Source organism: Lynx rufus, unplaced genomic scaffold (genome assembly GCF_022079265.1).
Source record: "Lynx rufus isolate CCGP_SWC_20201006 ecotype Redwood Valley unplaced genomic scaffold, mLynRuf1.p SCAF_2, whole genome shotgun sequence".
In the NCBI taxonomy this organism is placed as follows: domain Eukaryota; kingdom Metazoa; phylum Chordata; class Mammalia; order Carnivora; family Felidae; genus Lynx; species Lynx rufus.
In genome coordinates this window covers 76,355,875-76,382,993 of record NW_025814834.1, presented here as the reverse complement: position 1 = coordinate 76,382,993, position 27,119 = coordinate 76,355,875, and positions in this window count along the sequence as shown.

Here is a 27,119-nt window from a genome sequence, read left to right as displayed (position 1 = left end):
TAGGTTTTTTACTAGACAAGACTTCCTTATTGTGTTCCTATAAAGTTGGACTTTTTAAATCTCTAGAACGAGGTGACCTTACATTAATCAGTATCACATTGTAACTAGATTGGTTTATCTATTTAGTTTTTACCTATCAAGATTTTGTTAGATATTGACAGTAGGTGAACATTTTCTGCATCTCCTTCAAATTTATGCAATCCACAAATACAGTTGGTATGCTGTCTCAGCGCTCATCAAAGTCTGTAATAAAATAGTCTAGCAAAATTTTAAATTGAATTCTCTATAAGCCTAGAAATTTATTTTGATCAAGAAGACAATTCACCTAACATCCCACAAAATTTCAAAGCTCCTATTTTTTTTTTTTCAACGTTTATTTATTTTTGGGACAGAGAGAGACAGAGCATGAATGGGGGAGGGGCAAAGAGAGAGGGAGACACAGAATCGGAAGCAGGCTCCAGGCTCTGGGCCATCATCAGCCCAGAGCCCGACGCGGGGCTCGAACTCACGGACCGCGAGATCGTGACCTGGCTGAAGTCGGACGCTTAACCGACTGCGCCACCCAGGCGCCCCATCAAAGCTCCTATTTTTAACTATGATTCCAGTGTAACTTTGCTATAATACCATAATCAGATATTTAGAAATAGCAAGTTTGTACGTTTTCACAATTTTTGCCCCTCCACAATTTTAAACTTTAAAACGATTGTAAAAGTTGACAAAATTTGATGCATTATCTGCGTCTTTCTCCAAAGAAGTTATGTTCAGGGGTTTCTAATGAATTCTGTGCAGTAGACAATATTCTTAAAGCTTCTTCTGTATGGCCTTTCTGAGGCAGAGTCTACCAGTCCAATAAGGCCTAAGCACCCAAATAGACTTGTAAGAGGAAAATATACTAATAGTTCCATTACTGATTTGAAAGCAAGAGTTTCTAGAATCATAATACATCAGAATGAATAGTAGCAAATATGTGTTTTTGTCTTATTTCAAGAGTATCATTCTTACTTTTAGGAAATATCCATATTTGCCATGTTGAGCACTATCCATACCATACTGAATTACAGGACTTTGCCCCCGCCCTGATGTAAGTGTAACTTAAGTGAGAAACTGTAGTTCCGAGTAAACAAACCCAGGCATTCCACTGAGATTCACCTGCGCCTCTGGTTAAGTAACTTCATCTCCTGTCAAGTTTCCCTAACTATAAAGTAAACTGATGATATGTCACCTCTTTCAAGGGAATTTTTGAGAGTTAATGAATGCACAGTGAGCAATTTAAGGATCAAACACACTGGGCAAAAGACTAAATTTTTATTATAGTGGATACTCGCAGCCTTATGTAATCCGCCAGTCTAAACCATGTGCTGCTTTGGCACATGCTTCCTGAAAATAGCAGACCAGTTTGTGAGCTGGCACACTGGCAACACAGCAGATGGACATGCAATGAAATAACTAGCAAAGAGACCTTGTTTCAACATCAAATATGTTTCCTTAGGGCCAGATTCCTGGGCAAAAATGTTTTAGTGATGTTGCTGCAAGTAAGGTACGTGGTAAGTGTCACTAACTTTTTCCATCTCTTTGGGAAGTTATCTCTGGCATTCACTCAATGCCTGAAAAATTCATATTTAAAGTCACGATGGCCTGGACGTTTGAAAAATTCATATTTGAGAGTCACAATGGCTTGGATATTTTAGTTAAGAGTTTTGAAACACCAGTGAAGAATGAGGTTTAAATAATACTTGTTTTTTCATGAGAAGAAGCTACAGTTATCTGGCCCCTCGAGCAAACCAGGAAGATTTATTGCACACTCTGTCATGATATTCTTTACTTAAAGTTTGTAATCTTCCAGTGTCTCAAAGCGATGTCATTGCACTCTTTACTAAATCAGAATACCCCAGATATTTTTGACTGGCTCCTTTGGAAAGTAATACATCCACATGGTGAGTTAAAAAGAGTGGAAACTCATCATAATTAATGTGAATCTCAAATAATTTTCAGCTATTGTCAAATAAGAGTCCTTTGTACTTTAGCATTAATATTGCACTTGTAATCAGAGAAATGTATGTCGAATACATGTCTGCAGAGGCAAATGCATACCTTAAAATTGATAGAACAGTCCACACTTTAAGGATATAAATCATTAAAGGGTTTCATAGGTTGATATGACTTTATTTTGTTCTCTAATAAATTTTAATATAATATTTGTTAAGGATACAAATTTCATTGTGATTCCCAGATATATCATAAGCCCATCAGCGTTGCGAAGCTTTTTGAGAAATAAATTAAGAACAAAAATAGAAACAGTACATACTTTTAACAAAAAGGCAATCAAACAATGAAATGTGCATGGTTTTTCCTTTAGTAGAAAAACCTCTAATGCCTCTCTGAATATGTAACCACTTAATAGTTTCTTTTATTTGTTCAGAAATCTCTCATGTGTGCATTTTTAAATTTAGTTTTTCTTTATGTTTATATATTTAAAATAATATATTTTGGAAGTCTGCATAAAATGCACATCTCTTTTTAATAACTTCATATTAATTATTATATAAAAGAACTAAATTTTATTTAAAAAGCCCCTCATTAGTGACCTTTTAACTATCTGATAAGGGTCTCATTACTGATCTTTTTTCTGAAATTTCTTGGATATTGTCATATATTTATTCCCCCCTATGAACCCTAGTGTCATTTTGTCAAGTGCCCCCAAGTGAAAAGTCTGATGGAATTTTAATTGGTATTGAATAGAATTTATGAATTTATTTTGGGAGAATTATAATAATATAGCTTCTTATCAAAGAACATTGTTTTTCCCACTACACCTTCAGGAATATTGCTATTTATCATTTGTATGATGTCTGGCATATAATACATCATAGATTTATTATATTTTTCCTATAGATTCAGTACATTTCTGATTAGGCATACTCAAAGATAATGATTAATATTATTAATGTGAATATAAGTGATAACTTATTTCTTTATATTTTAATCTGCCATTGTTTATATGTAAGAAAGTTGCTTTCTGTATTCATCGGCTAGCTATTCACTTTGCTATATTCTTTTACTGCTTGTTGATTATAGTTTATTCTCTTTGAGTTTTCTTGCTTGTGTAGTCATACCATCTGCATAAAGTGTTAAATTGTCATTCTCCTTGCAAATTTGTATGCCACTTATTTCCTTCTCTTCTCTAATTGCACTGGCTAGACTTTCCAGAATATTGTTCAATAATACTGATAAACTAAGCATGTGTTTCATTTCTATCACTTAAATAAAATGTGTTTAGTGGTAAGCTGTTAAAATGTATGTTGGCTTTAGTTTTTAATAGCTCTATCTCTATATTATTATGTCAAAAAGTAACCCATCTATTTCTAGGATAGTAAAGGTTTTTATTTGATCACTTATGCATGTTTATTTTAGGGGACAGATTGTATAGTGACTGTGTCTCTTCACTCTTTGTACACATTTCCCACTCTATTGACTTTGAAATGGGTCACGTGACTTGGTTTGACTAGTGATACATAAATGCAGAAGTTTTAAATGAGTTCCTATTGTTTTTCCCAACCCTACCTCTTTATCTATATCATTATATAGATATAGATATATGTAGATATAGATATAGATAGATATAGATATAGATATAGATATATCATTATAGCATTAGACTAGTATGCTCTAGACAGGTTAATCCTTCCATAACAGGCTGGGTTGTTAGAGAACCCTGTCAGCCCAACCCAGCTCAATATAGCCTAGCAGAACACTATGTAGAGTCCAGCCATATGGTAATAATGTAAGACGAGGAGAACTAATGTAAGCGAGGAGCAGGTGACTAAATATTTGTTTTTTTGTAGATACAAATTCAATATTTCTAAATGCTTTTGATTTTGTGATAATTAATATAATTTAGCATGTTTTATGAAAGGAAATGACCTTTATATGTCTAAGATGAAACCTATCTGCCCACAAAATGTTATTTTATACATATACTTAATTTGATTTGATATTGTCTTTTGGATTTGGTATCATTTTAGTAAGTGAAATTTGTCTATAGTTATTTTGGCTGTCTGGCTTTGGTATCTTTGTCAAATTTTACTTTTAGTGATTGATAGATTTTTAAAAAGTTTTTTTTTTTTTCTGAAAGGTATGTTTGGATAAGCTGAAATGGTATTTGCATTTCTTTACTCACTTTTTATTTGAAAGAGTTTACCAATAAAACAATGCAGACTTGTTTATTTTTTTAGGTAGCTCTTTGATAGTATTTCAATATCATCTTTGTTTATTGACCTATTAAGAGTTTATGTATATTTTACTAGGGGCGCCTGGGTGGCGCAGTCGGTTAAGCGTCCGGCTTCAGCCAGGTCACGATCTCGCGGTCCGTGAGTTCGAGCCCCGCGTCGGGCTCTGGGCTGATGGCTCAGAGCCTGGAGCCTGTTTCCGATTCTGTGTCTCCCTCTCTCTCTGCCCCTCCCCCGTTCATGCTCTGTCTCTCTCTGTCCCAAAAATAAATAAACGTTGAAAAAAAAAATTAAAAAAAAAAAAGAGTTTATGTATATTTTACTAAAAACAAATTTCACTTAGATTTTCAAGTTTATTTGGATAGCATTTTGCAAAATATTCCCTTATAATTCTGTCCATTTTTGTTCCTGTATTTAGTTATTTCCTCATATTCATGTTAAATTTTATCATTTGCTTGGACTACTTAAATAGATCTCTGTTTTGACATTTATGAACATATTGCCTAATGTCCATGCAGTGGCATGGATATAGATACATTTAAAATAGAAATTATAGTAAATCAATTTCCTGATTAATCATTGCCAAATATCACCTTGCAAACACTTTTATTCTTTAAAAAAATTTTTTTAAATGTTTATTTATTTTTGATGTGGGGGAGACAGAGACAGAGAGACAGAATGAGCAGGGGAGAGGCAGAGAAAGAGAGAGAGACACAATCTGAAGCAGATTCCAAACTCTGAGCTGTTAGCACAGAGCCCGATGCAGGGCTTGAATTCACGAACCTCAAGATCATGACCTGAGCCAAAGTCAGACACTTCACCGACTGAGCCACCCAGGCACCCCGCAAACATTTTTATTCTTTCCATCAGTACTGACTTTCTTTCTAGCTTTGAAAACATCTTGTCCCTGCCTGAGGTCTTTGAATTTGCTTTTTTTTTGGTCTAGGACATTCTTGCTCTACAACAAAAGTTCTAACCCTTAGCAGTACATTGAAATCAACTGGGGTGTCATGAAAGAATACTGATACCTGAGACCCACCGTCAGAGATTCTGATTTAATTGATGTGTATTCCGCCTAGGCATTGCAATTTTTAAACCTTCCAGATGTTTTTAAGGTGTAGAAAAGTTGAAGACTCACCTCCCAAGGTCAGTAATTTTCAATCACAGATGTACATTTCAACCGCCTTGAGGGGATTTAATATATAATTTACCTGTGCTCTAACCCAGATCAATAAAGTTAGGATTTTGAAAATGGGAAGTGGGAACAGTTGAATATTTTTCAAAAGTTCTTCAGTTGATTCCAACGTGCAACTGGAATCGGTAATGTACAACTCTACATTGTGAGTCCTCAACCTTAATATAGGTTATGTTTATTACCTACTTTTTGTAACTTACCACAATCAAAAATATATTTTATCTATTTATTTTTGGCCTGTATTTTTTTTCTGTTAATATGGATCCACTATGTATTATTAACTCCTGTGACCCAAGTGCCTAGAAAAATATCCATAATTGAATTAACAAGTTGTACACTTTCTTTGTTTCATTTAGTAAATTTGATATAATTTGTTATTAATATTGTAACTCTCACTTTATCTTTTTTTAGAATTTGAATAATATATTTTTCCCTCCCTGGGGCACCTGGGTGGCTCAGTCGGTTAAGCGTCCGAACAGGTCATGATCTCGGGTTTCATGAGTTCAAGCCCTGCATTGGGCTCTGTGCTGACAACTCAGAGCTTGGAGCCTGCTTCACATTCTGTGTCTCCCCCTCTCTCTGCCCCCCCCGGCTTGTGCTTTCTTTCTGTGTCTCAAAAAATGAATAAATGTGGAAAAAAAACCTAAAATATATATATATATATATATATGTATACATATATATAGTTTTATATATATTTAGTTTATATATATATATATATAGTTTTATATATGTTTAGTTTTTTTTCCCCTCCCTGTACTTTATACCATGGTATCATTTTTTTTTTTTAGATGTCTCCTATACATAGCACATAGTTGGCTACAGTTCCAACCTTTTTGGAATTAGAAAAGGGTATAAGTTCCTAGCTATTTATTTTCTGCCTTTTTTTTAAATGTGAATTGTCTTGTTGTCTTTAGATTTACATCTAGTAATTTCTAAAAGTTACCTATTTGTAATAGTTTTGAATTGGGTGCTGGCAAACAAGAGATCATTCATTTGTGTAGTGAATGACTTTCATACAAATTTAAGCCCTATAAATTACAAAAAGTTAAGAAAGACCTTCAAATTTAAGAATAGCTATCAGTGTTCCATCCAGGTTCTAGTTGCTAGGATGTATCAAGTTCAAGGATAATTTGGACTGAATAATAGGATAAAACATATTGGATAAAGATAAAAATTATTATGCTTTTCAATGCAAAGATGATAAATGAAGACATGATTTAAAATTAAAGAAATCAAGCTTTCATTTCATTCTTGTATGACCAAGAATGAAATTAGATCAGTTGGATAGAAAACATGGTCTATCTCAGGAATAGGATCGTGAATCTGTGCCCACACTGCTGGACTATTACCACTGGAACTTCCACAAAAAAAAAAAAAAAAAAAAAAAAAACAGTAAGCTTCAAAATACTATACCTTGAGAAAAAGGATAAACAAGAAAAATATTCATCCCTCAATGTAAGAGATGGGAAACAAGCATATCTTTCATTACCTGGCTTATTGTTGAGAATAAATATATCTCCTGATAATTTGTAAACATTGGCATGTACTTTAAGTATGTTTCACATTCAAATGTGCTTTATCCACCTAATCTGAGAATCTTTCAACCAACAATTAAAGGTAAATTTTTCTCTCACACCAATGACAAATCTGTTGTGCAAGACAGAGCAAATACAAAGGCATTCTAGAACACTCTAGTGCTAATTTGAATGTGATCTGTGGATCGATGCTCCTTCATGAACTGATTGCCACTTCTCAGTGACAAGATAAGTACAGAAACTGAGAGTGTTAGAAACGGGTACAGCAATTTGACAGAATAATTAATGTAATTTGATCTAATATTTTTAAAAACCTAGCATTTATATTTTTATGTCTGTGTTAATTTAATTTATTCTAATAATTACTTTTTAAAGTTTATTTTTTTATTTTGAGAGAGTGCACAGGAGGGGCAGAGAGAGAGAGAACCCCAAATAGGTCCTGCACTGGCAGCACAGAGCCCGATGCAGGGCTTGAACTCACAAACCCTGCATGACCTGAGCCTAACCCACTGAGCCACCCAGGTGCCCCTCTAACAATTACTCTTTATTTTATTTGTAGAAGTATAAATCTATGATGATTTGAAAGACAAAAGTGGTTTTTCACTACTGATCCTTTGAGGGGCAAATGTGACCAATGCCAGATAGCAAGTAATTCAATAGATAAAATCTATAGGGAAATGCAAAGTAACAAGACACATGAGGAGATAAAAAAGACATTGTAATTAGGAGATTATACAAATAAAAATAGCAAGATTACACTTCAGATAACATAATTTATATGTTGAAGTGAGTAAGTTGAAAAACAGCAGAATAGAAACCAAAAAATAGAACATGACAGTATCAAATAAAGGGTAAGTTGAGTGAACAGGAATTAAATTTAACTGTAAAAAATGAAAACAAAATTAAATAAAATCTTAGTGGAAAAGTTAACAATCAGATTAGATGTAGTTGAACAGAGAATTAGTAAAATAAAAGAATTTGAAAAAAAATGTTAAATATAGCAAGGAGAGTAAAAGAGATGAAAAGGAGGTTAAGGTAAAGGCTAAAGCAAACCAAACAAACAAAAAAGATAAAGGCTAGACATAATGAACAGCCTCTATGTAACTGTGCAGTGCTCTGAACAGGAAAGAATAGAACAATAGTCAAAGAGATAATGGCTGAATATTTCCCAGCATTATTAACCCATGACTTCTCAGAAGTGGGATACATTGGGATGTCTGGCTGGCTCAGTGGGTTGACCATGTGACTCTTGATCTTAGAATTGTAACTTCGAGCCCCATGTTGGGTGTCGAGATTACTTAAAAATAAAATCTTAAAAAAAAAAAAGTGGATACACAAAATTTAGCAAGATAATTAAAAATAGTATAGCACAGTTCACTAAAAAAAGGAGAGGACTATCTTAAATGCCACCAGAGATTATAAATAAGATTTCCCGTAAAAGAATGACACTTAAGATTACAGGTAATTTTTCAAGAAAAGCATAGAAGCCATAAATTCATGTGGTAAGGGGAGATATCTTTAAAGAGTGGAGAGAAAATATTTGCTAAGCCTCAGTTTTATATATACTTAGTCTATTATTTAGAGAGATAAAGGAAAAGAGACTTTTTTTTTTAATGAAATGGAAGGAAGACTGAATGATCAGAAAAAAGAAATTAAGAGAATTAAAGGGGGGCTCCTGAGTGGCTCAGTCAGTCAAGGGTCCAACTTCAGCTCAGGTCATGATCTTGTGGGCGGCTCAGTCAGTTAAGCGCCTGACCAGGTCATGATCTTGGGTTTCATGAGTTCAAGCCCTGCATTGGGCTCTGTGCTGACAGCTCAGAGCCTGGAGCCTGCTTCAGATTCTGTGTCTCCCTCTCTCTCTGCCCCTCCCTTGCTCATGCTCTCTCTCTCTCTCTCTCTCTCTCTCTCAAAAATAAACATTACTATTTTTTTAATGGGAATTAAAGGAATGAGATATATAAGGCAAAAGTGAACTATAAAAATTGATGTGTGGGGGCAAATCTGAATAGTATCTGAGTGTTCAAAATAAATAGTTGTCTTACAATTATATTTACAATAATAATAATATTATTGCAACAATAGTGGCTTTTTTGTTTTTTGTTTTTGTTTTGTTTTTGTGTGTGTGTGAGAATGAGAAAAATAATTACTATCGTTTGACTTGGCTGTATATATAGACTAGAAGTTTAGTGATTTATAGCCAAAGGAGAGAAATAAAGTGGTTAATTTCCATAGCAGCACAAGAAGAATGGAATATAGAAAACTCGGTCAATTTATGTAATTTATGGAAATAAAAGTCATGATTATATAAGGGATAAGAAAGTAAATGAAGGTAAGTAGAAAAAAATGCAGAAGTAAAAATCAGTAAATATAGCAAATATAAATGAACTGAACACTGTACTTAAAAGATTAAGTTCTTTTTAAACAATAACCCAACTTAATCTAAGTGAGCTGGATATACCCCCAATATAATATAAAATAAATATAGTTGTAAAGCTGTATGTAGATCTAAAATGGATATTTAAAAATAAAAAAAGGAAGAACATGCCCCAAAGTATCACACCTTTGAACTTTTTGTAGGTATGTTGTATATTACATTTAAGCAACGTAAAGACCAATATTTTAAAAATTCTTCTAGAGAAAAGTAGTGCTTTCCAAACCATTTTATAAGGGTGATATAAATTCTCTATCAAACAATGCAAGATATATGGGAGAACCTATAATTAAAACCAATCCTATTTATGAATAATGATGAATATATCATTTTTAAAAAATCACCAAACTGATATGTTCAAGGTTGATTTAACACAAAAACCTATCCAGTTAGCTATTACATTAAAAGATAAAGTAGAAAAAGAAGAGTTAAAAAAATTTCAGTTAAAAAAGCCAATAGTAAAATGGACTATATAACACTAGAAATGTAAAAAAAATATTTTCCTTGAAAGGTTATTTACCAGAAACTTTCAAAAAATTATTATTCACCGTGAATAATAGCTTAATAATCTCCCAAATAATCCCCCCAAAAAGGAAGGAAAAACTATTCTTACCTTAAAACATTCACGAAGATAAATTAGATAGACTAACCATTTAAGATATAGAACATATTTACAAACACAAACATGAAAAACCCATAAATGAGAGAAAAATACAAGCCACAAGTAGAAATATGTGTAACATATGCAACATTCAAAGGATTAGTGTTATAAAGACTCCATGCATACAATAAGAGAGAGAAAGACCTTTTGAAAATAAGTGGTAAACCTTGAGTAGGAAGTTCACATAAGTTGAAAACCAAAATGGCCAGTTAACATATAATAGACATTTAATTTGGCTATTAATCAAGAAAACATTCATTAAAATGCAATTAGCTATTATTTCAGACCAATTAGGTTAGCAACACTTAAAAGAATTAGGAAAGAGAGGGAGAAATGATTTCTCTCATATAATTTTTAAGAAAAGAAAAAAATAGAAAAAAAATACTATTGGAGTTGGTGAGTGACAGCCTTTCTGTCACTAAGAGATTTTGTGGGACACACTCTCTAAAGACCCTAATCCCCTTCCACAGCACTTGGCTTCCAATCTCTTTTGTTCTTTGTCACATGAATGAGGGTTCTCTTTCTAGTTGCTTCACAGATACCTGGTCCCTGTTCTGTTGGAACAATATGACAAACTGTTCTCATGCTAAAAAATAACAGATGACAATGACAGTGTGGCTTTAAATTCATGATTCTAGAATAATTTCTGAAGGTAATAGCTATTATTTACATTCAAGAGTTAATTGATCAGAGGCACCTGGGTGGCTCTGTTGCTTGAGCGTCAGACTCTTAATTTCAACTCTGGGCATGATCTTACAGTCTTGGGATGGAACCCCCTATTGGGCTCTGTGCTGACGGCATGGAGGCTGCTTTAAATTCTCTTTCCCTCAGTCCCTGTCCCCCACTTGGTCTCTGTCTCTAAAATAAATAAAGATGAAAAAAATTTTTTTAATGATTTAATTGATCAATCAGGCATTTACCAATTGAAGGAGCTCATTTACAGGATATAGGAAAATAAATGGAAATAAATAAAATGACCATCAATTTCTCCAAACGATTTCCCCATTCCCTTTCAAATAGCCCCAGTTTATCTAAAGATTACATTTTAATAAGGTACATTCTTTTCTTTAAAAAAAATCAAACTTGAAAGACAATTTACATACAATAAAATACACTCATTTTAAGTATAAAGTTTAGTAAATTTTGACAAATATATTCTCTTGTGTATCAAGATATAGAACATTTTAATAACCCCAAAAGTTTCCTCAAGACTCTAGGCAATCAACTGCTCCCCAGAACCTCCTCCATCTTCCACTCCAGAAGGCCCCTGATCTATTTTCTTTTACTTGAGTAGATTTGCCTTTTCTAGACTTTTATATGCATACAGAACCATATTGTGAGTATCCTTTGTGATTGACTTTAGTCATTTAGCATAATTTTTTTGAGATAAATATATATGACTTTTTAGGCCAAGTAAATTGTCATTATGTGGCTATGCCATACCTTGTATATTCTTTTCTCTGTTCATATACATTTGGGTTATTTCTAGATTCTGACTATTAATAAAATTGCTATGACCATTCCTGTAAATATTTATGTAGACATATTTTTTCTTTTAATTGAAGTTTGAAATAATGACCCAAAAATATTAATAGGTAAACAATGAAAAGCCTCCCTCCAGCTCAACCCAACATGTAACCACGTTAGTGAGTTCATTATTGTCCCAGATAATTGTTATGCATACAGAAGCCAGTAGAACTATATGTCTTTTTTATCCTTCTCCTTTCCCGCCAAAGGCAGCATATTATACATATATTTCTGTAATTTGCTTCTTCATTTTTTATTTATTTTATTTTTTTCAGTCAACACAAAGTTGTTTTTTGATGTACAGTTATTTTAATTTTAATAATTCAATTTTAACATGTGATTTGTGTAACCATAATCACAGAAAGAACATAAAATAGCTCACTTGTTTATAAAATCTCCTAGTGCTATCACTTTGTAATCGAATCCTTCACCAACTCCTAACCCCTGAAAATCACTGAGGCATTCTCCATCACTATAGTCTTTTTGAGAACATACAGGAACCACATACCATACTTTTTGAGATTGCCTTCTGTTACTCAGAGTAATGTATTTGAGATTCATAGTTATATATCAAGAGCTAGTTGTACATATCAATAGTTAGCTTCGTAAGTTGTTTGTAATATTTTCTTTCACTTTTGACTTTAATTGTAAGGTTTCTTTCATGTACTTGAAAACATTTTAGGGGCGCCTTGGTGGCTCAAGTCAGTTAAATGTCTGACTCTTGATTTTGGCTCAGGTGGAGATCTCATGGTTTGTGAGATCAAACTGTGCAGCAGGCTCCACACTGAGAGCCCAGGACCTGCTTGGGATTCTCTCTTTCTCCCTCTCTCTCTCTCTCTCCCCCTCCCCCATCAACATGCTTGCTCTTTCTCTCTCAAAATAAACATTTAAAAAGTATATTTTAGTGAACTTTGCATTGTAAGATGAGCTTTTTGATTAAAAAAAATAAAAGTAGTACTCAGCATCCTCATAAAACCCATACTCACTTTTCCCTATTGTAATATCTTGTATTAGTATGATATATTTACCACTATTAAGGGACCAATACTTATATATTATTACTAATTTAAAGGCCTTACATTATTCATATTTTCTTCTTTTTACCTAATGTCAATGCATCATACTACTGATGTCTACTTAACCTCCTCTTGGATCATGATACTGCATGATTTACTGATGTCAACTTAACCTCCTCTTGGCTGTGACAGTTTCTTATATTCCCCTTATTTTTGAGGGTCTTGACAGTGTTGAAGACACTGGTCAGACAGTTTGTAGCATGTCTCTCAATTGGGATTTTTCTGAGGTTTTTCTCATGATTAGTAAAAGGTTATGGGTCTTTGGCGAGAAGATCACAAGAATAATATGCCATACTCATTACATAATATCACAGATGCATACTATCAACATGACTTTTTACTGTTGATGGTAATCTTGATCACCTGACTAATCTATTCTTCTTTATTGCTAAATAGCCTTGCATTGTACGGATACAGCACAGTTTGTTTAGCCATTCGCCTGTTGAAAGACTTTAAGGTTGTTTATGGCTTCAGAGATTATACGTAGTGTTACTATAAATATTTGTGTAAAAGTTTTGGTGAGAAGTTTTCCTTTCTCTAGGGTAAATATCCAGTAGTAGGATGGTTGGGTCATAAGGTTAGAGTAGATTTACCTCTGTAAGAGTTAAACTGTTTTCCAAGTGTACATTTGGTATTGCCACCAGCAATGAATGAGGGTTCGTATCATTACCAACATTTGCTTTTTGCAGTATTTTTTTAAAGAATATTTTAGCCATCCACCTAGGTGTGCAGTGCTAACTCCTCTTGGTTTTAATTCGCATTTTCCAGGTGGCAAATGATGTTGGAAACTTTTCATGTGCTTTCCTGCCATCTGTAAATCTTCGTAGGTGAAGTGTCTATTTTAGTCATTTGTCCATTTTTTAAAGTTGGTTGTTTATTTTGTTACTGTTTTAGAGTCTGTTACATATTCTAAATATAAGTCCTTTGTCATATATGTGGCTTCTGAAAAAAACCCATTGTTTTTTGTTTTTCTTTTAGAGATCATTCTTTCAGTGTCAGTGCCATGTCTACGAACTCTTTAGCAAGCCATGTTCTCAAAATATTTTATTATAATGTCTTCTAAAAGTTAGTTTTACATTTACATGTAAATTTGAGATTCATTTTGAGTTAATTTTTTGTATAAGATGTGAGATTTAACTTCAAGGTTGATTTTGTTTTGGCCTATGGGTATTGAATCTCTCTGAAACTATTGAAAAGACTATCTTTTCTATTGAGTTGATTCTACATCTTTGTCAAATGTCAGTTGCTTATATCTGTGTGGTATTATTTCTAGGCTCTTTATTCTTTTTTTTTTTCAGCGTTTATTTATTTTTGAGACAGAGAGAGACAGAGCATGAACGGGGGAGGGGCAGAGAGAGAGGGAGACACAGAATCGGAAGCAGGCTCCAGGCTCTGAGCCATCAGCCCAGAGCCTGACGCGGGGCTCGAACTCCCGGACCACGAGATCGTGACATGGCTGAAGTCGGACGCTTAACCAACTGCGCCACCCAGGTGCCCCTAGGCTCTTTATTCTTAATTCTGTCCCACTGATTTGTGTGTTGATCCTTCTGCTAATACCACACAGTATTGTTTACTATAACTATATAGTAAGTTTTGAAATCTGGTGGAGTGATTTCTGTCTCTTAATTCCTCTGTTTCAAAATTCTTTTAGCCATTTTAATTCCTTTTCCACATAGGAGTTATTTATTTATTCATTATTTTTTAACAAGAAAAAAATTAATGGGTGTACATGTGGGGGAATCCACACAGATGTGAAATTCTTAAGACAATGACCATATAGATGTTAGAGTAATCTTGTTTATATCTGTGAAATATCTTGCTGGGATTTTGATAAGAATTGCATTAAACTTTTATGTTAATATTTTGATCATCGAAAGTTTTACTTAGTTAAGTTTTTGACTTCATGAATACATCATGTCTCTCCATTTATTTAGATCTTCTTTGATTTAGTTTATGAGTGTTTTGTAGATTTAGCATACAGATCCCATAAGTGTTTTGTTAGATTTGTAGGTATGTGTGTCATGATTATGGGGCTACTGTACATATTATTTTTTAAAAAAAACTGTTTCCAAGTATTCATTATTAGTATATAGAAATATAACTGCTTTTTCTATTATTGTTAACCTTGTACTTTGTGACTTTGATGAACTCTTTCATTAGTTCTATCATTTTTTTTTGTAGATTCCTTGAGATTTTCCATGTAGACAATCATGCCCATACAGATGGAAGAGTTTTATTTCTTCCTTTCCAGTTTGTAGGTATTTTATTTCTTCTTCTTGCCATATTATTGACTAGATCTAATAAAATGCTGAATAGGAGCTATGCGAGTGGATATCCTTGCCCTGCTCTCTATCTTGAAAGAAACACATCTGGTCTTTCACTGTTAATTATGATGTTAGCTCTAGGTTTGTTTTTTTTCCTAGATTTTTATCATATTGAGGAAGTTTTCTTCTATTTTTTGCTAAGGGTTTTATCATAAATTGGTATTGAATTTTGTCAAATGCTTTTTCTGCACCGATTGATATAATTGTGTGGATTATAATTAATTAAATTGATTAATTTTTAAATATTGAATATTGCATTCCTGGGACAAACTCCATTAAGCCATGATGTGTTGCCATTTTAAATTTTTTTTTTTTCAACGTTTATTTATTTTTGGGGCAGAGAGAGACAGAGCATGAACGGGGGAGGGGCAGAGAGAGAGGGAGACACAGAATCGGAAACAGGCTCCAGGCTCTGAGCCATCAGCCCAGAGCCTGATGCGGGGCTCGAACTCACGGACCGCGAGATCGTGACCTGGCTGAAGTCGGACGCTTAACCGACTGCGCCACCCAGGCGCCCCTGTGTTGCCATTTTAATTGTTGGATTTGATTTGGTAATACTCTATTGAGGAACTTTTGTCTATCTTCATGAGGAATATTTGTATGTAGTTTTCTTTGTAATGTCTTCATCTGACTTTTAATTCAGGGTAATACTGGCCTCATAAAATTGGATGAGGATTGTTTTCTCCTCTTTTATTTTCTGGAAGATATTGTATACAATTTGATTTATTTGTTCTTTAAATGTTTTTTAGAATTCATCAGTGAAACATGTGGGTCTGAAAATTTCTTTTTTGGAATGTTTTCTAACTGAAAATTTAATTCCATTTCTTTGATAATGTAGGACTATTTAGGGGACCTATTTTATCTTGGTTGAGTTTGGTAGTTTGTGCTTTTCAAGGAATTTTTCTATTTTATCTAAGTTTTGAGCTTATGGTCATAGAGTTGTTCATAATATTTTTTATTATTTGAATAGCTGCTGGGTCTTTAGTGATATATTCTTCTTCTTCTTATTATTATTATTATTATTATTATTATTATTATTATTATTTTAGAGAGACAGAGAGCATGAGAGGGGAGAGAGGCAGAGGGAGAGAAAAAGAGAATCTCGAGCAGGCTCCACACTCAGCACAGAGACCAATGTGGGACTCGATTCCATGACTCTTGGGATCATGACCTGAGCCAAAATCAAGTCAGATGCTCAACTGACTGAGCCACCCAGAGACAATTTAGTGATATATTTTTATTTTGATGAAGACATACTTTTTTTTTTTTTTAATTTAAAAAAAATTTTTTTTTCAACATTTATTTTTGGGACAGAGAGAGACAGAGCATGAACGGGGGAGGGGCAGAGAGAGAGGGAGACACAGAATCGGAAACAGGCTCCAGGCTCCGAGCCATCAGCCCAGAGCCCGATGCGGGGCTCGAACTCACGGACCGCGAGATCGTGACCTGGCTGAAGTTGGACGCCCAACCGACTGCGCCACCCAGGCGCCCCTCACATTGTCTTTTAAAGAACAACTGCTATTAACCTTGAAAAACCCAATTTTTCATATTCTTTTGTCTACTTTTAGTGTCAAAGAAATCTTTAAGTATCCTTTTGCTTGTGAAAATATTCTCCACCACCCCACACATTCCACTGAAGATAAGAATATTAATACAGTTTTATTTCGCCTGACTTTTGTCCTCATACATCTCTGACCAATACTCATCTTGCTAAAATCTGGAATAATAATTTTAGACTGTTATTAAAGTAAATACTACTATCAATATTTATTTATATTTAGCCTCATATTTAATTGAGGTTGCTCATTGGTGTTTTGTGAAACAGACTTCTTCATCCTAGATTCTTTTTTCTTGTTTTTTCTTTTTTTCTCTCTTCTTTTCTTTCCTTTCTCCTGAAGAGCATTTTCTACTAATGTGTATAACAGGTTGACTCTCTTAGTTGTTGTATGACTAAACCTCTCTATTTTGTCTTAGCTTTTGTATGGTCATGAAGCTAGAAAAAGCATTATGGATTTAAAGTAATTTCCCCTTTCATTGAGACATTTAAAGCCAAACTTATTCTCATTCTTTTCAGCATGAGATGTGAGAACATTGTGGTCTGAAAAAAAAACAACCTGATGTTTCTTAGTGAAATATTTTATCGTATTAGTTTTGGGGGAAAAATCCTGGGCAATCTTCTTCTCTCTTTTTCCCTCCTTTATTAATCCTATTGTTTCATTTTGGATGTACTGTTAGATGTATATTGGAACTTTTCAATATATCCTCCACTATTTCTTCGCTTAGATTTCATATTTTATATATCTTTACATCTTTCTATGTTGTTCAAGCAGATTTTCTTTTTTTTAACATTTATGTATTTTTGAGAGACAGAGAGAGACAAAGCACAAGTGGGGGAGGGGCAGAGTGAGAGTGAGACACAGAATCTGAAACAGGCTCCAGGCTCTGAGCTGTCAGCACAGAGCCCCAAGTGAGGCTTGAACTCAAGAACCATGCGATCATGACCCGAGCCAAATATGGATGCTTAACTGACTGAGCCACCCAGCCACCCAAGTGTGAGCATATTTTCTTAGCTCCTTATTGATATGCATTATGCTATCTAAACCCCATATCATGGTAAAATTGTTATTGCAATAGGCATTTTGTTTCATTTCCAAAATTTCTCAGTTTTTTCATAATCACCTGTTCTTATTCCATGTGTATGCTCTTTAACTATTAAATAAACATCATCTATTTTCAGATTTCTTTATTGTTTGTGTTTCCTTGACTACTACTTTCATTTAATACCAGGGTGTTATCCAAGATTGGATGTGTGGTGATATTTCTGGCACATAGAAATTTTATGCCTGAGGGGAACTGTATAAACACTGCAGAAGATGTTGTTTTGGGACCCTCTATGGCAGTAGGGACTGATTGCCTTCTCTAGGTAGCTGAGGCACTTTGCATTGTTTTGCATAATGTGGCCCCAGAAATTTTTTAATACGGTGCATTTATGGGGCACTTGGGTAGCTCAGTTGGTTAAGCGACCAACTCTTGATGTGGACACAGGTCGTGATCACTGTCCTGAGACTGAGCCCCGCATCGGGTTCTGTGCTGAGCGTGGATCCTCCTTGGGATTCTCTCTCCCTCTCTCTGCCCCTCTTCTGCTCACATACACACTGGCTCTCTCTCAAAAATAAATAAATAAACAAAAGAAAATTACAGAGCATTTTAACCCCTAAAACACTTAGCTCCAAGGGCACCAGCCAACATTCTTCACCATTTTCCCAGTGAAGCAGTCAAAATTGCTTCTAAGAAGAGCCTCAAATTATGACCACGGCCTTGGCTTTCTACTTTGGCTTGGCTTTTGCTGATTATTCTGTAACAGTGCATCAGAGAATCAGTCCAGAGATAATGCTGCTTCTTGATATTCAGAAATTATTAGTTTATTCACTCATTTTTCTATAATATTGGAGTTTGTTGTGTATTGGAGGTAGAAGTTGCCTTGAATTTCTATAAAAGAAAATATAATCTATTAATTTCTTACAAGTAAAAGCCCACCATGTAAGGGTAATTTTCTCCTTAGCAATATATTGTTGATACGTTTATTGCAGTAGAATTTTAAGTGGGTTGTATTTTTATCTGTCTATTTCCCATAATAAACTATGAACACTTTGGAGTCAGTAACTATATATTAGAAACTGTTAGTATTCTAAATGATATTGATTCTCCCCTTCTTCCCTACTAACAGAATTTGAATTTATTTTGGAGTGGATGTGTGCCAGCTAAAAGTACAATTCTTACTTTGCAACTAGAAGTAGACATTGGACACAGTTCTGACCACTGGGATAAAAACACAATTCACTGGGTTTGGTTTCCAGAAAGGTTCTTTGTTAGAGGCTGACTCAGCTGGCATGTGTACCCTTTTGCTTTGCCCTTCTTCTTGTCTGGAATGTGGACATGATGTCGACAGCTCTATCATCCTTACTGCCTTCACAGTAATAGAAGAGTTTACTATTATCATGGCCATGAAATTAAATCACTATCCTATAGTATGATTGCGTCGACCAGGTCATATACTCACACCTGAAATAAGGTAAGATGTCTAAAAATGCATCATTATAAGACGATTTACATAAACCTAAGTTCCTGGGAAAATAACTGTTTATGGAAGTGCAACTCTCTTAACTGGCTTACTCTAACCAACATGTATCTCTGGACCTGGAACTAATTTCTCCCAAACTACTTGGCTGCTCTACATTGGGGAAGCAGTAAAGTTGATGTTGAGAAGTCATGCGCAACATGGAATCTATCTTCCTTATTTTCAGTTACCAATCACACACGTAAATCCTTTCCCTTACAACTTTAAAAATGTCGTGCTTACAGATTAGAAACTCACTCTATAGGAAGATAATCTAACCTTCCTTTCACGTAACCTATTCCACATCTTCCTTCAAGGATACCCTTAGGCATCATTTTTCCCACAACACTTTCCCTGGGCTCTTCTTTCTCCATATGCCAGGTTATCTGCCCTCCTATGTGCTTCTACCTCAACTTTAATCCCCTCTTGCTTTTTATGTGTCTCACCTGATGGCAATTATCTATTATTTGTCTGATTGCCCCAACCAAAAGGCCCATCTTTTTGTTTCTAGACCATGTCTTGTTCATCTTTCTATATTTAGTTCTTAATTCAATATTTGGATTATATTAGATATTCAATCATTATTTGTTGAACTGTAAGCGACTCTACGGAGCCTACCTTAGCTTACATTTTATTTTAGCCCTTAGATTATTGGAATATCAGGAAAGGTGGTGGGGACTAACTATAGCCGTTTAAATTTAACTTTAAAAAGTTCTCTGTCTTTATAACATTAAATAATTAGGATGTCACTATAAATATGCCAATTGCTACAAGCTTAGAATGACTATATACTATCCCAAGAAATCTAAAATATAGCTATATTCTGAGAAACAGTAATGGACAGTTTTATGTTTAGAAATAATCAACTATCAAAATAACTCTCTGCTCAACTGTGCTTGTGTGCGTCTCTCTCTGTCTCCCTCTCACACAACCTGCACACACAATGAAATGTCAGCATTTATTTCCTTAGAGTGATTAGTTAGATTGTGATGATGCTACACAAATATAATTATGAGATACAATAGCAGCATAGCGTGCCTAACTCCACTTATTTTAAGTGTTTTCTCATTCTACCATTTCTCTTTTTAAAAAGGAGCTCCCATAATTATTTTATTTAAAAAAAAAAGAAGAAGAGCGGTAATTAAGGCCTGGCAATATATCATTCTTAAGATTTTTAAGTAAGAGGACAAACACACTCAAAACTCAAAATATTATTTTTCTGAAAAGAAGGGCATTTTATTTTCTAATTAGAAGTCATGAATTTAAATGAATGTGGAAACATTCCATTTAGAAAGATACGAGCATAATGATGAACTAACTTCTATTTAGGAAAAAAAAAACCCAACAACAACAAACGTAGCTACAGACACAGCATATACCCAGTTGCTTTTTAAACAGCAACAGCCATAAATCTATGTTTCAAATTCTGTCTCTCCATCTCTCTGTCTGGCTACAAATAATGTTCAGGTTAAATGAAAATGTTCCCAATTGAAGTGTACCGTTATCTATTTCACCCTTTATCAGCGTCACATGTACAGTTCTAAGGTAAACATGGAATTGTACACTTGGAAATTTTGATTTTGAATCTTGACAGCACATTTCCAAAGGTATCACATCTTAATCAAATTTAAAAATAAAACATCCCAGCGCTGAGCTTGGTTGCAAACCTAAAATTATATAACATACATGTTTTTATGCTTTGTCAATTACATTTGAAATAGGGGACTGTTTGTTTCAGCCCTTCTAAAAATGAGACGGGGATGGGAAAACAACCTATTTCCTTATTAGGTTCAGAAGTCAAAGGACTCAGCCAGGAGCCGCAGGCTTCAAGAGCATAGAAGATTAAGACATATATTGGATTCATGATGGAGGGCAGAAAGTTCATTTTCAAAATAAAACAGAATTTTATTCATATTCCTTTTAAAATTCAGATTGCCATTTGCCAGCTGACCTGTGACACGACAGCAGTGTATTACATTTTCAATGAGCAGTCTGTCTGGGGCTGCCAGTGGGAGAAACCGCTTCCTGGTTTCTAGGTTTGTATTTTTCTAACTAAGATATTGTTGTCAGAATTTTAGATGGTACGAACAGGGGCAAGGTAACATATTTATTTTTAATAAGGAGGAGATGTAGAATAGTATAGTCATCAGCATTATGCATGGAATAATCCTGTAAAAAACAAAAAAAGTCACAACAGCTCAGGTAAAATGTATATAGGGGACCGTCAAAGATGGAGATGGCAGCATCTCAATGAGAAATAAGGGCAGGCCAAAAAAAATGCATCTTTATTTAAAAAATAAATATATGTGAATGCCTTTTTAAACAAGTTTTGGTGGAGTGCAAGTCAAGCCAAGGTTTTCTATAGTCGGGGACTAGATTTATCCAGCTCACCATCTGTCAAAATTATATTATAGATGACACATATGCATAGATACAAGACCACTGATTTTCATATATATTAAAACCTGAAAGTACTGGAGGATATGAAAACCTACAAACTGTTAAGCCAAAGGCTTACATCTAGAACTTTTTTTTTTCCCTGCTCATTGTTTTAATTCTATTTTATTCCTGACCTGCATTCAGGAAAAATGGACATACAGCCAATGGAAACCATAAAAATTAAATTTCATTTAGAAAATACCGAAATAGAAACTTTTAGAAAAAAAGAAAATAAGAGAAAAGATGTACCCTTCCTTTGTTTTTGGAGATGCCCTTGTGGGTGAATAGATCCAGTACCTGTTTAAAAATGTAGGAAAGTGGCTTTAAGATGAGAATGAGACCAATTTTTAATGTTGAATAGAAAAAGGTGATGTTTGTAAAAATATAAAACTGGCAATAGTGATAAGACACGTGACTCTTGAGTTCACTTGAACCAGGACACTGCTGTCCGTATTTCACCCTTGAAAGTAGCTTTCTGATTAAGAGTTGCTGGTGTGTTATTTTTGATAACCGCTCAAAAGGGAAACAGAGGGAGACCGACACAGCAGTTGTAACTATTTAAGTTGGTACCATACTTTTCAAGTGGAATCAGATGGAGGAAAAGAGTATCCTTCACCTCATATTTACTTTGAACAAATCATGTTTATAGATTTTTCTCACATTTAGTAAGAGTAATATGTTTACCAAGTATGAAGGGTTGGCTTTAATCCATTTGTTGCAATTAAATAAATGATTGGTTTGTAAAGAGAGTTCTGAAAGCTGTCTTTTTTCCCTACAGATGATACTGTGAAATCATAATCCTGCCATGATACATTTTTGAAAACAAAACAAAACAAAACTCCTGTTGAACTATATTATCTCTTCTTATCGATAATAACACAAACTTTCCATGTTGTACAAATTAGGGTCAATACTCATTTTTTATTAAATAAATATTTTCAGTTAAAAACCTCAATAATTTGTTATGCTTTTAAAAAAAATCACAGCAGAAGTTAATTGAATGACAATGGATTTCACCTTAAGAATAGCTGTTCCAAAAGCAGATCTCTTCTATTATAATTTAAAATTCAGACTAGGTAAAGAAAAGAAAACTGGATATCCATCTTAAACTCTCCCCGAGTTTGTTTGCGTACTTTATCACTGCAGTTTAATTTCTACAAATCTCCAAATTATGATCCACAAGGTATCAAAACCCATCCAACTTCTTTTTCTTTTTAGTGTTTTTTAGCATTTTATTTTATTTTTTGAGAGACAGAAAGAGACAGAACGCGAGCAAGGGAAGGGCAGAAAGAGAGGGAGACACTGAATCCAAAGCAGGCTTCAGGCTCTGAGCTGTCAGCAAAGAGCCGGATGCGGGGCTCAAACTCACAAACCTGAGGTCATGACCTGAGCTCAAATCGGACGCTTCACAAATTGAGCCACAGAGGTGCCCCCAAACCCACCCAACTTATTAATGGATGATCTACAAATAAAAAGTCTTTTTTCTTGTAGTTTACAAATTTAAATTAGATAAACACACTGTCTTTCCATGCAGTATTTTAATGGCATTGATTTTAAACATTTGGCTTTTTTGTGCAGTTTTTTAATCAATGGGAAAACTGGAGAGATTATGCTATTAGAAGCTTTCCTTTTTTTTTTTTAATTGCTAAGACACATATTTCAAGTGCATACAATTGCCATAATATTCAAAAAAAAGGAAATCTTTTCATTTTCCTAAAAGAAGAAAGGAGGAAAGGATAGCAGGAAGAGAGAGAGAGTGAGAGAGAGAGAGAGAGAATCCTTAAATATATTCTAAATGCAATGGAACTACTTTGGGATAATTTGATTTCCATGTGCCATATGTCAAATCATACACTCCTCTTCCTCCAAATGCACACCTCAAATACTACCAAAAGCTTGCAAGTCCTGAAATTCTAGCTTTGTCTATGCCATATATTACCCTAGTCTCTCTAGACGTAGTGCTATAGAACAAATTTCATTATATAGCATGGAGAATCATTGTCAAAAGTGATGAAATTAGTGTCTTTTGAGATATAATGTGCTTGGCACATGTCACTGGGAATGTTTTCCAGTGGCTCACACAATACCAAACAAAATTTTGAGTTTCTTCCTATTGCCTAGCAATAAATTGATATATTTTAAATTATATTAAAAAAAAAGTTTCACGCCAGCGACTTAATCAGTTGAACCCCAAACAGAAAATAGGTCCCAAATTTAGCAATACAATGGGATTGAGATTTCTTCTTCGCTGAGCTAATTCTCCCAGAATCCACCGTTCATCTCATCACTCCTTATAAAATACAGAATCCTTAATTGGTCTCTGCTTCTCCAACATGTTTTTAATGAAAACGCAGCACATAACTCTTAGTTTGTTGGCTGCCAGAGCCCAATTTACAAAAGTGGGAGTGCGAGATAAGAAAAGTACATCTGCAGAGCAGGCTGCGCAATGAATCACACGATGCCAGAGTTGAGTAGAATATAATTGAGTCCAACATCTCTGAGCACTTTCACCATAATTAATGATAATCTGTAACAGAGGAATCTGAGATTCCAGTTCAGAGAACTGTTTAATTAGGCCAAGTAATGAAAGCAGAAGCAGTACAAGAATATGGCCTGTCTCATGATTAATGATTCATGCTACTGAACACAAAAGTGCCGCACCGTTAACTCTAACGGATGCTGCATCTCTCTGGCATTTACAAAATAGTGAAATGCATGCATTTTTGTATTTTAAAGATGTAACTGGCAGTATCCTTTCCTGAGCTATTTACATGATAAATATGGTTCCGAAGGTAACTGTCTTCTTCACAGGTTCTTTGCTCTGGGGTAGTTTAAGATAAATATGGTATCTGCCTTTACATCAGTATTAAGGTAAGTGCTGTTCCAACACAAGATAATTAACACTTTCACTTTCCAAGTGAGCAAAACATTATTTTCAATATACTCTTACTTGTTTTAAAAACATACATCTTATTGACCAAAACATGCATTTTACTATATATAGTAAGGAGAGTTCTGAAATATATATGTGTGTGTGTGTGTGTATATATATATATATGCGTGTGTGTGTGTGTGTGTGTGTGTGTGTATTAACTCTCTCATTAACAATACGGTATAGAAAAAATAGGTTAAAGATCAAATCTAAGGTACAGAAAAAATAAAGCAGGTTTGACAGTTATTATTTTGGGGGGGGGCAAAGTGTAAAATATGCTCTCACAGTATAGTAACTTGACATTGGGATGGTCCTGCAAGGGTGGGGGGCAAGACAAAAGAAATAATGGTTTGTGTGAGGCCTGAAATTACAAGCCGGCAAATTAGATGGGCTTTATGTCAGTCACTATTTACCATTTTTCAATAAAATAGCAAATAGTACTTACCAAAGGCATTGTAAAATTGCACTCTACATACATAAGGACTGTGATAAGACAGCCTCCCTGACAAAACATGTGTACTCTATCCTCAACAAAATTCTGTGTCTTTATGTGTCGGCTGCACAAGCATCTGTGATTCAGCACCCACTGAGAATCAGACTAATTCAGAAGATATCTGATCTGTGATAGGGATTCAAAGAAAAGAATTCTGGATTCTCTTTACCTTTCACCTTGCCTTCCAATACATGAGGACACACAGTCACAACAATGCAACTCATGCTTGAAAGCCAGATATTTCCTATTGGCCCAAAGGATATGTGATCTCATAAGCAATGTGGTTTCAGGGTTGCCCAGAAGTTTGGATCCCTGTAAGCTACAAACACCGAGTAGAGATGTGAAATTTCAATGATTGTCTTCCAGTAGGCTAAAATAAAATCCCCCATGTTTATATGTTTTTCACTCAATATAAAAAAAAACTATCCAGGAATATTTTGTGGAAAATTAATGGACATATCTGCTGTAAATGGAACAATATTATAAGAGGTATTAAAGAACCATACTTTATTCCAAAGTTTTGGACATATGTATTAAAATCTTTGCCTAAATCATAATGCACAACCTTAAAAAAAAAAAGCCAAATAAAATTCTATTAGTTTCCTATGCAAATATCTGAGTGGACTTTATTTATACATGGAAGGATTGATTTTGTACTATAATCATAAATGACATATGCATCATACACAAAAAATAATAATTTTCTTTTGAACAAAATAACATATTTTAATAAAATGCCCGGAAAAAGAACATATTCTTTAGCAAGTTTGATAAATTTTACATATTCAAATTATTTGCAAATCGCATGATTATTGGCTGCATGAATCATAGAAGATAAAAAGAGGAAAAATGGGCCTCATGATGTATGAGGTTCTCAAAGGAAGAAACCACCTTACCAATTATTTTACAATGCGTAAAAGTAGATACCATTTTTAAAACAATTTCTAGATGCCATGAACTGGGCTTCACAATTTAATACATTACCTTAGGTATTCTTTACAACAAACAACCTAATGAAATAGTTACTATAATTATCCAAATGTTACACATGAGAAGATGAGAAGTTACAAGATGATTCAACTAAGATTAGTTCATCAGCATATAATAGAAAAAATAACATATCAGTGCCTTAACAAAATTACACATTCATTTCTCATATTAAAAAAAAAGATCAGGGCTGCCATGATGACTCTGAAATGTCATCAGGAAGTCAGGATTCTCTTTTCTCCCTTTTGCCTTATTCAGCAGATTACGGTGGAATCAAAGACATTTTGGGACGGTGGGAGTTCCAGCCATTACATTTATATTTCAATCAGTAGGAAAAGTGAGGAAAGAAAAAGGGATTTGCCTCATCTTTTTAATGAACCTTCCAATAAGTATTAAACAACTTTTCTCCTTCAATCAGATGTGCCAGGGGGTGCCTGGGTGGCTCAGTCCGTTAAGCATCCGACTTCAGATCATCTCGCAGTTCATGAGTTTGAGCCCCGCGTCCGGCTCTGTGCTGACAGCTCAGAGCCTGAAGCCTGCTTTGGATCTGTTTTCCCTCGCTCTGTTCCTCCCCTGCTCATGCTCTGTCTCTCTTACTCTCTCAAAAATAAATAAACATTAAAAAAATGTTTTTTTTTAATCATATATGCCAGAACCTTTCCATATGGCCTTATCTGACTATAATATAAGCTGGGCAACATAGACTTTAATCTTGGTAGCAATTTGTTAATCTCAAAATTAGGTTTGCATCATTAGGAAGACTGGAAAAAATAGACTTGATTGTCAGCTGGCATTCTCTGGCAGAGAGAGATTTACTGACTTATTTCATGATCTCGCAGCTGTTAAACGGTAGAGCCTAAATTTGAAGACAGGTGTGTCTGAATCAAATGCTATTTGATTTTCTTAGCTATTATCATGTATACATGGTGACACACACATAGTAGCTTCTCAATAAATACTGGCTATTTTTACTAATTTTAACTAAATGATACATGACAGAAAATTATTTTATTTTAGCTTATATTAGAAACCTGAGTATTTTAACAAAAGTAACGTATGATCTGTTGGGCCCTCCAAATTACCGTTTTTTTGTTTTTTTTTTAAATTTTTTTTTCAACGTTTATTTATTTTTGGGACAGAGAGAGACAGAGCATGAACGGGGGAGGGGCAGAG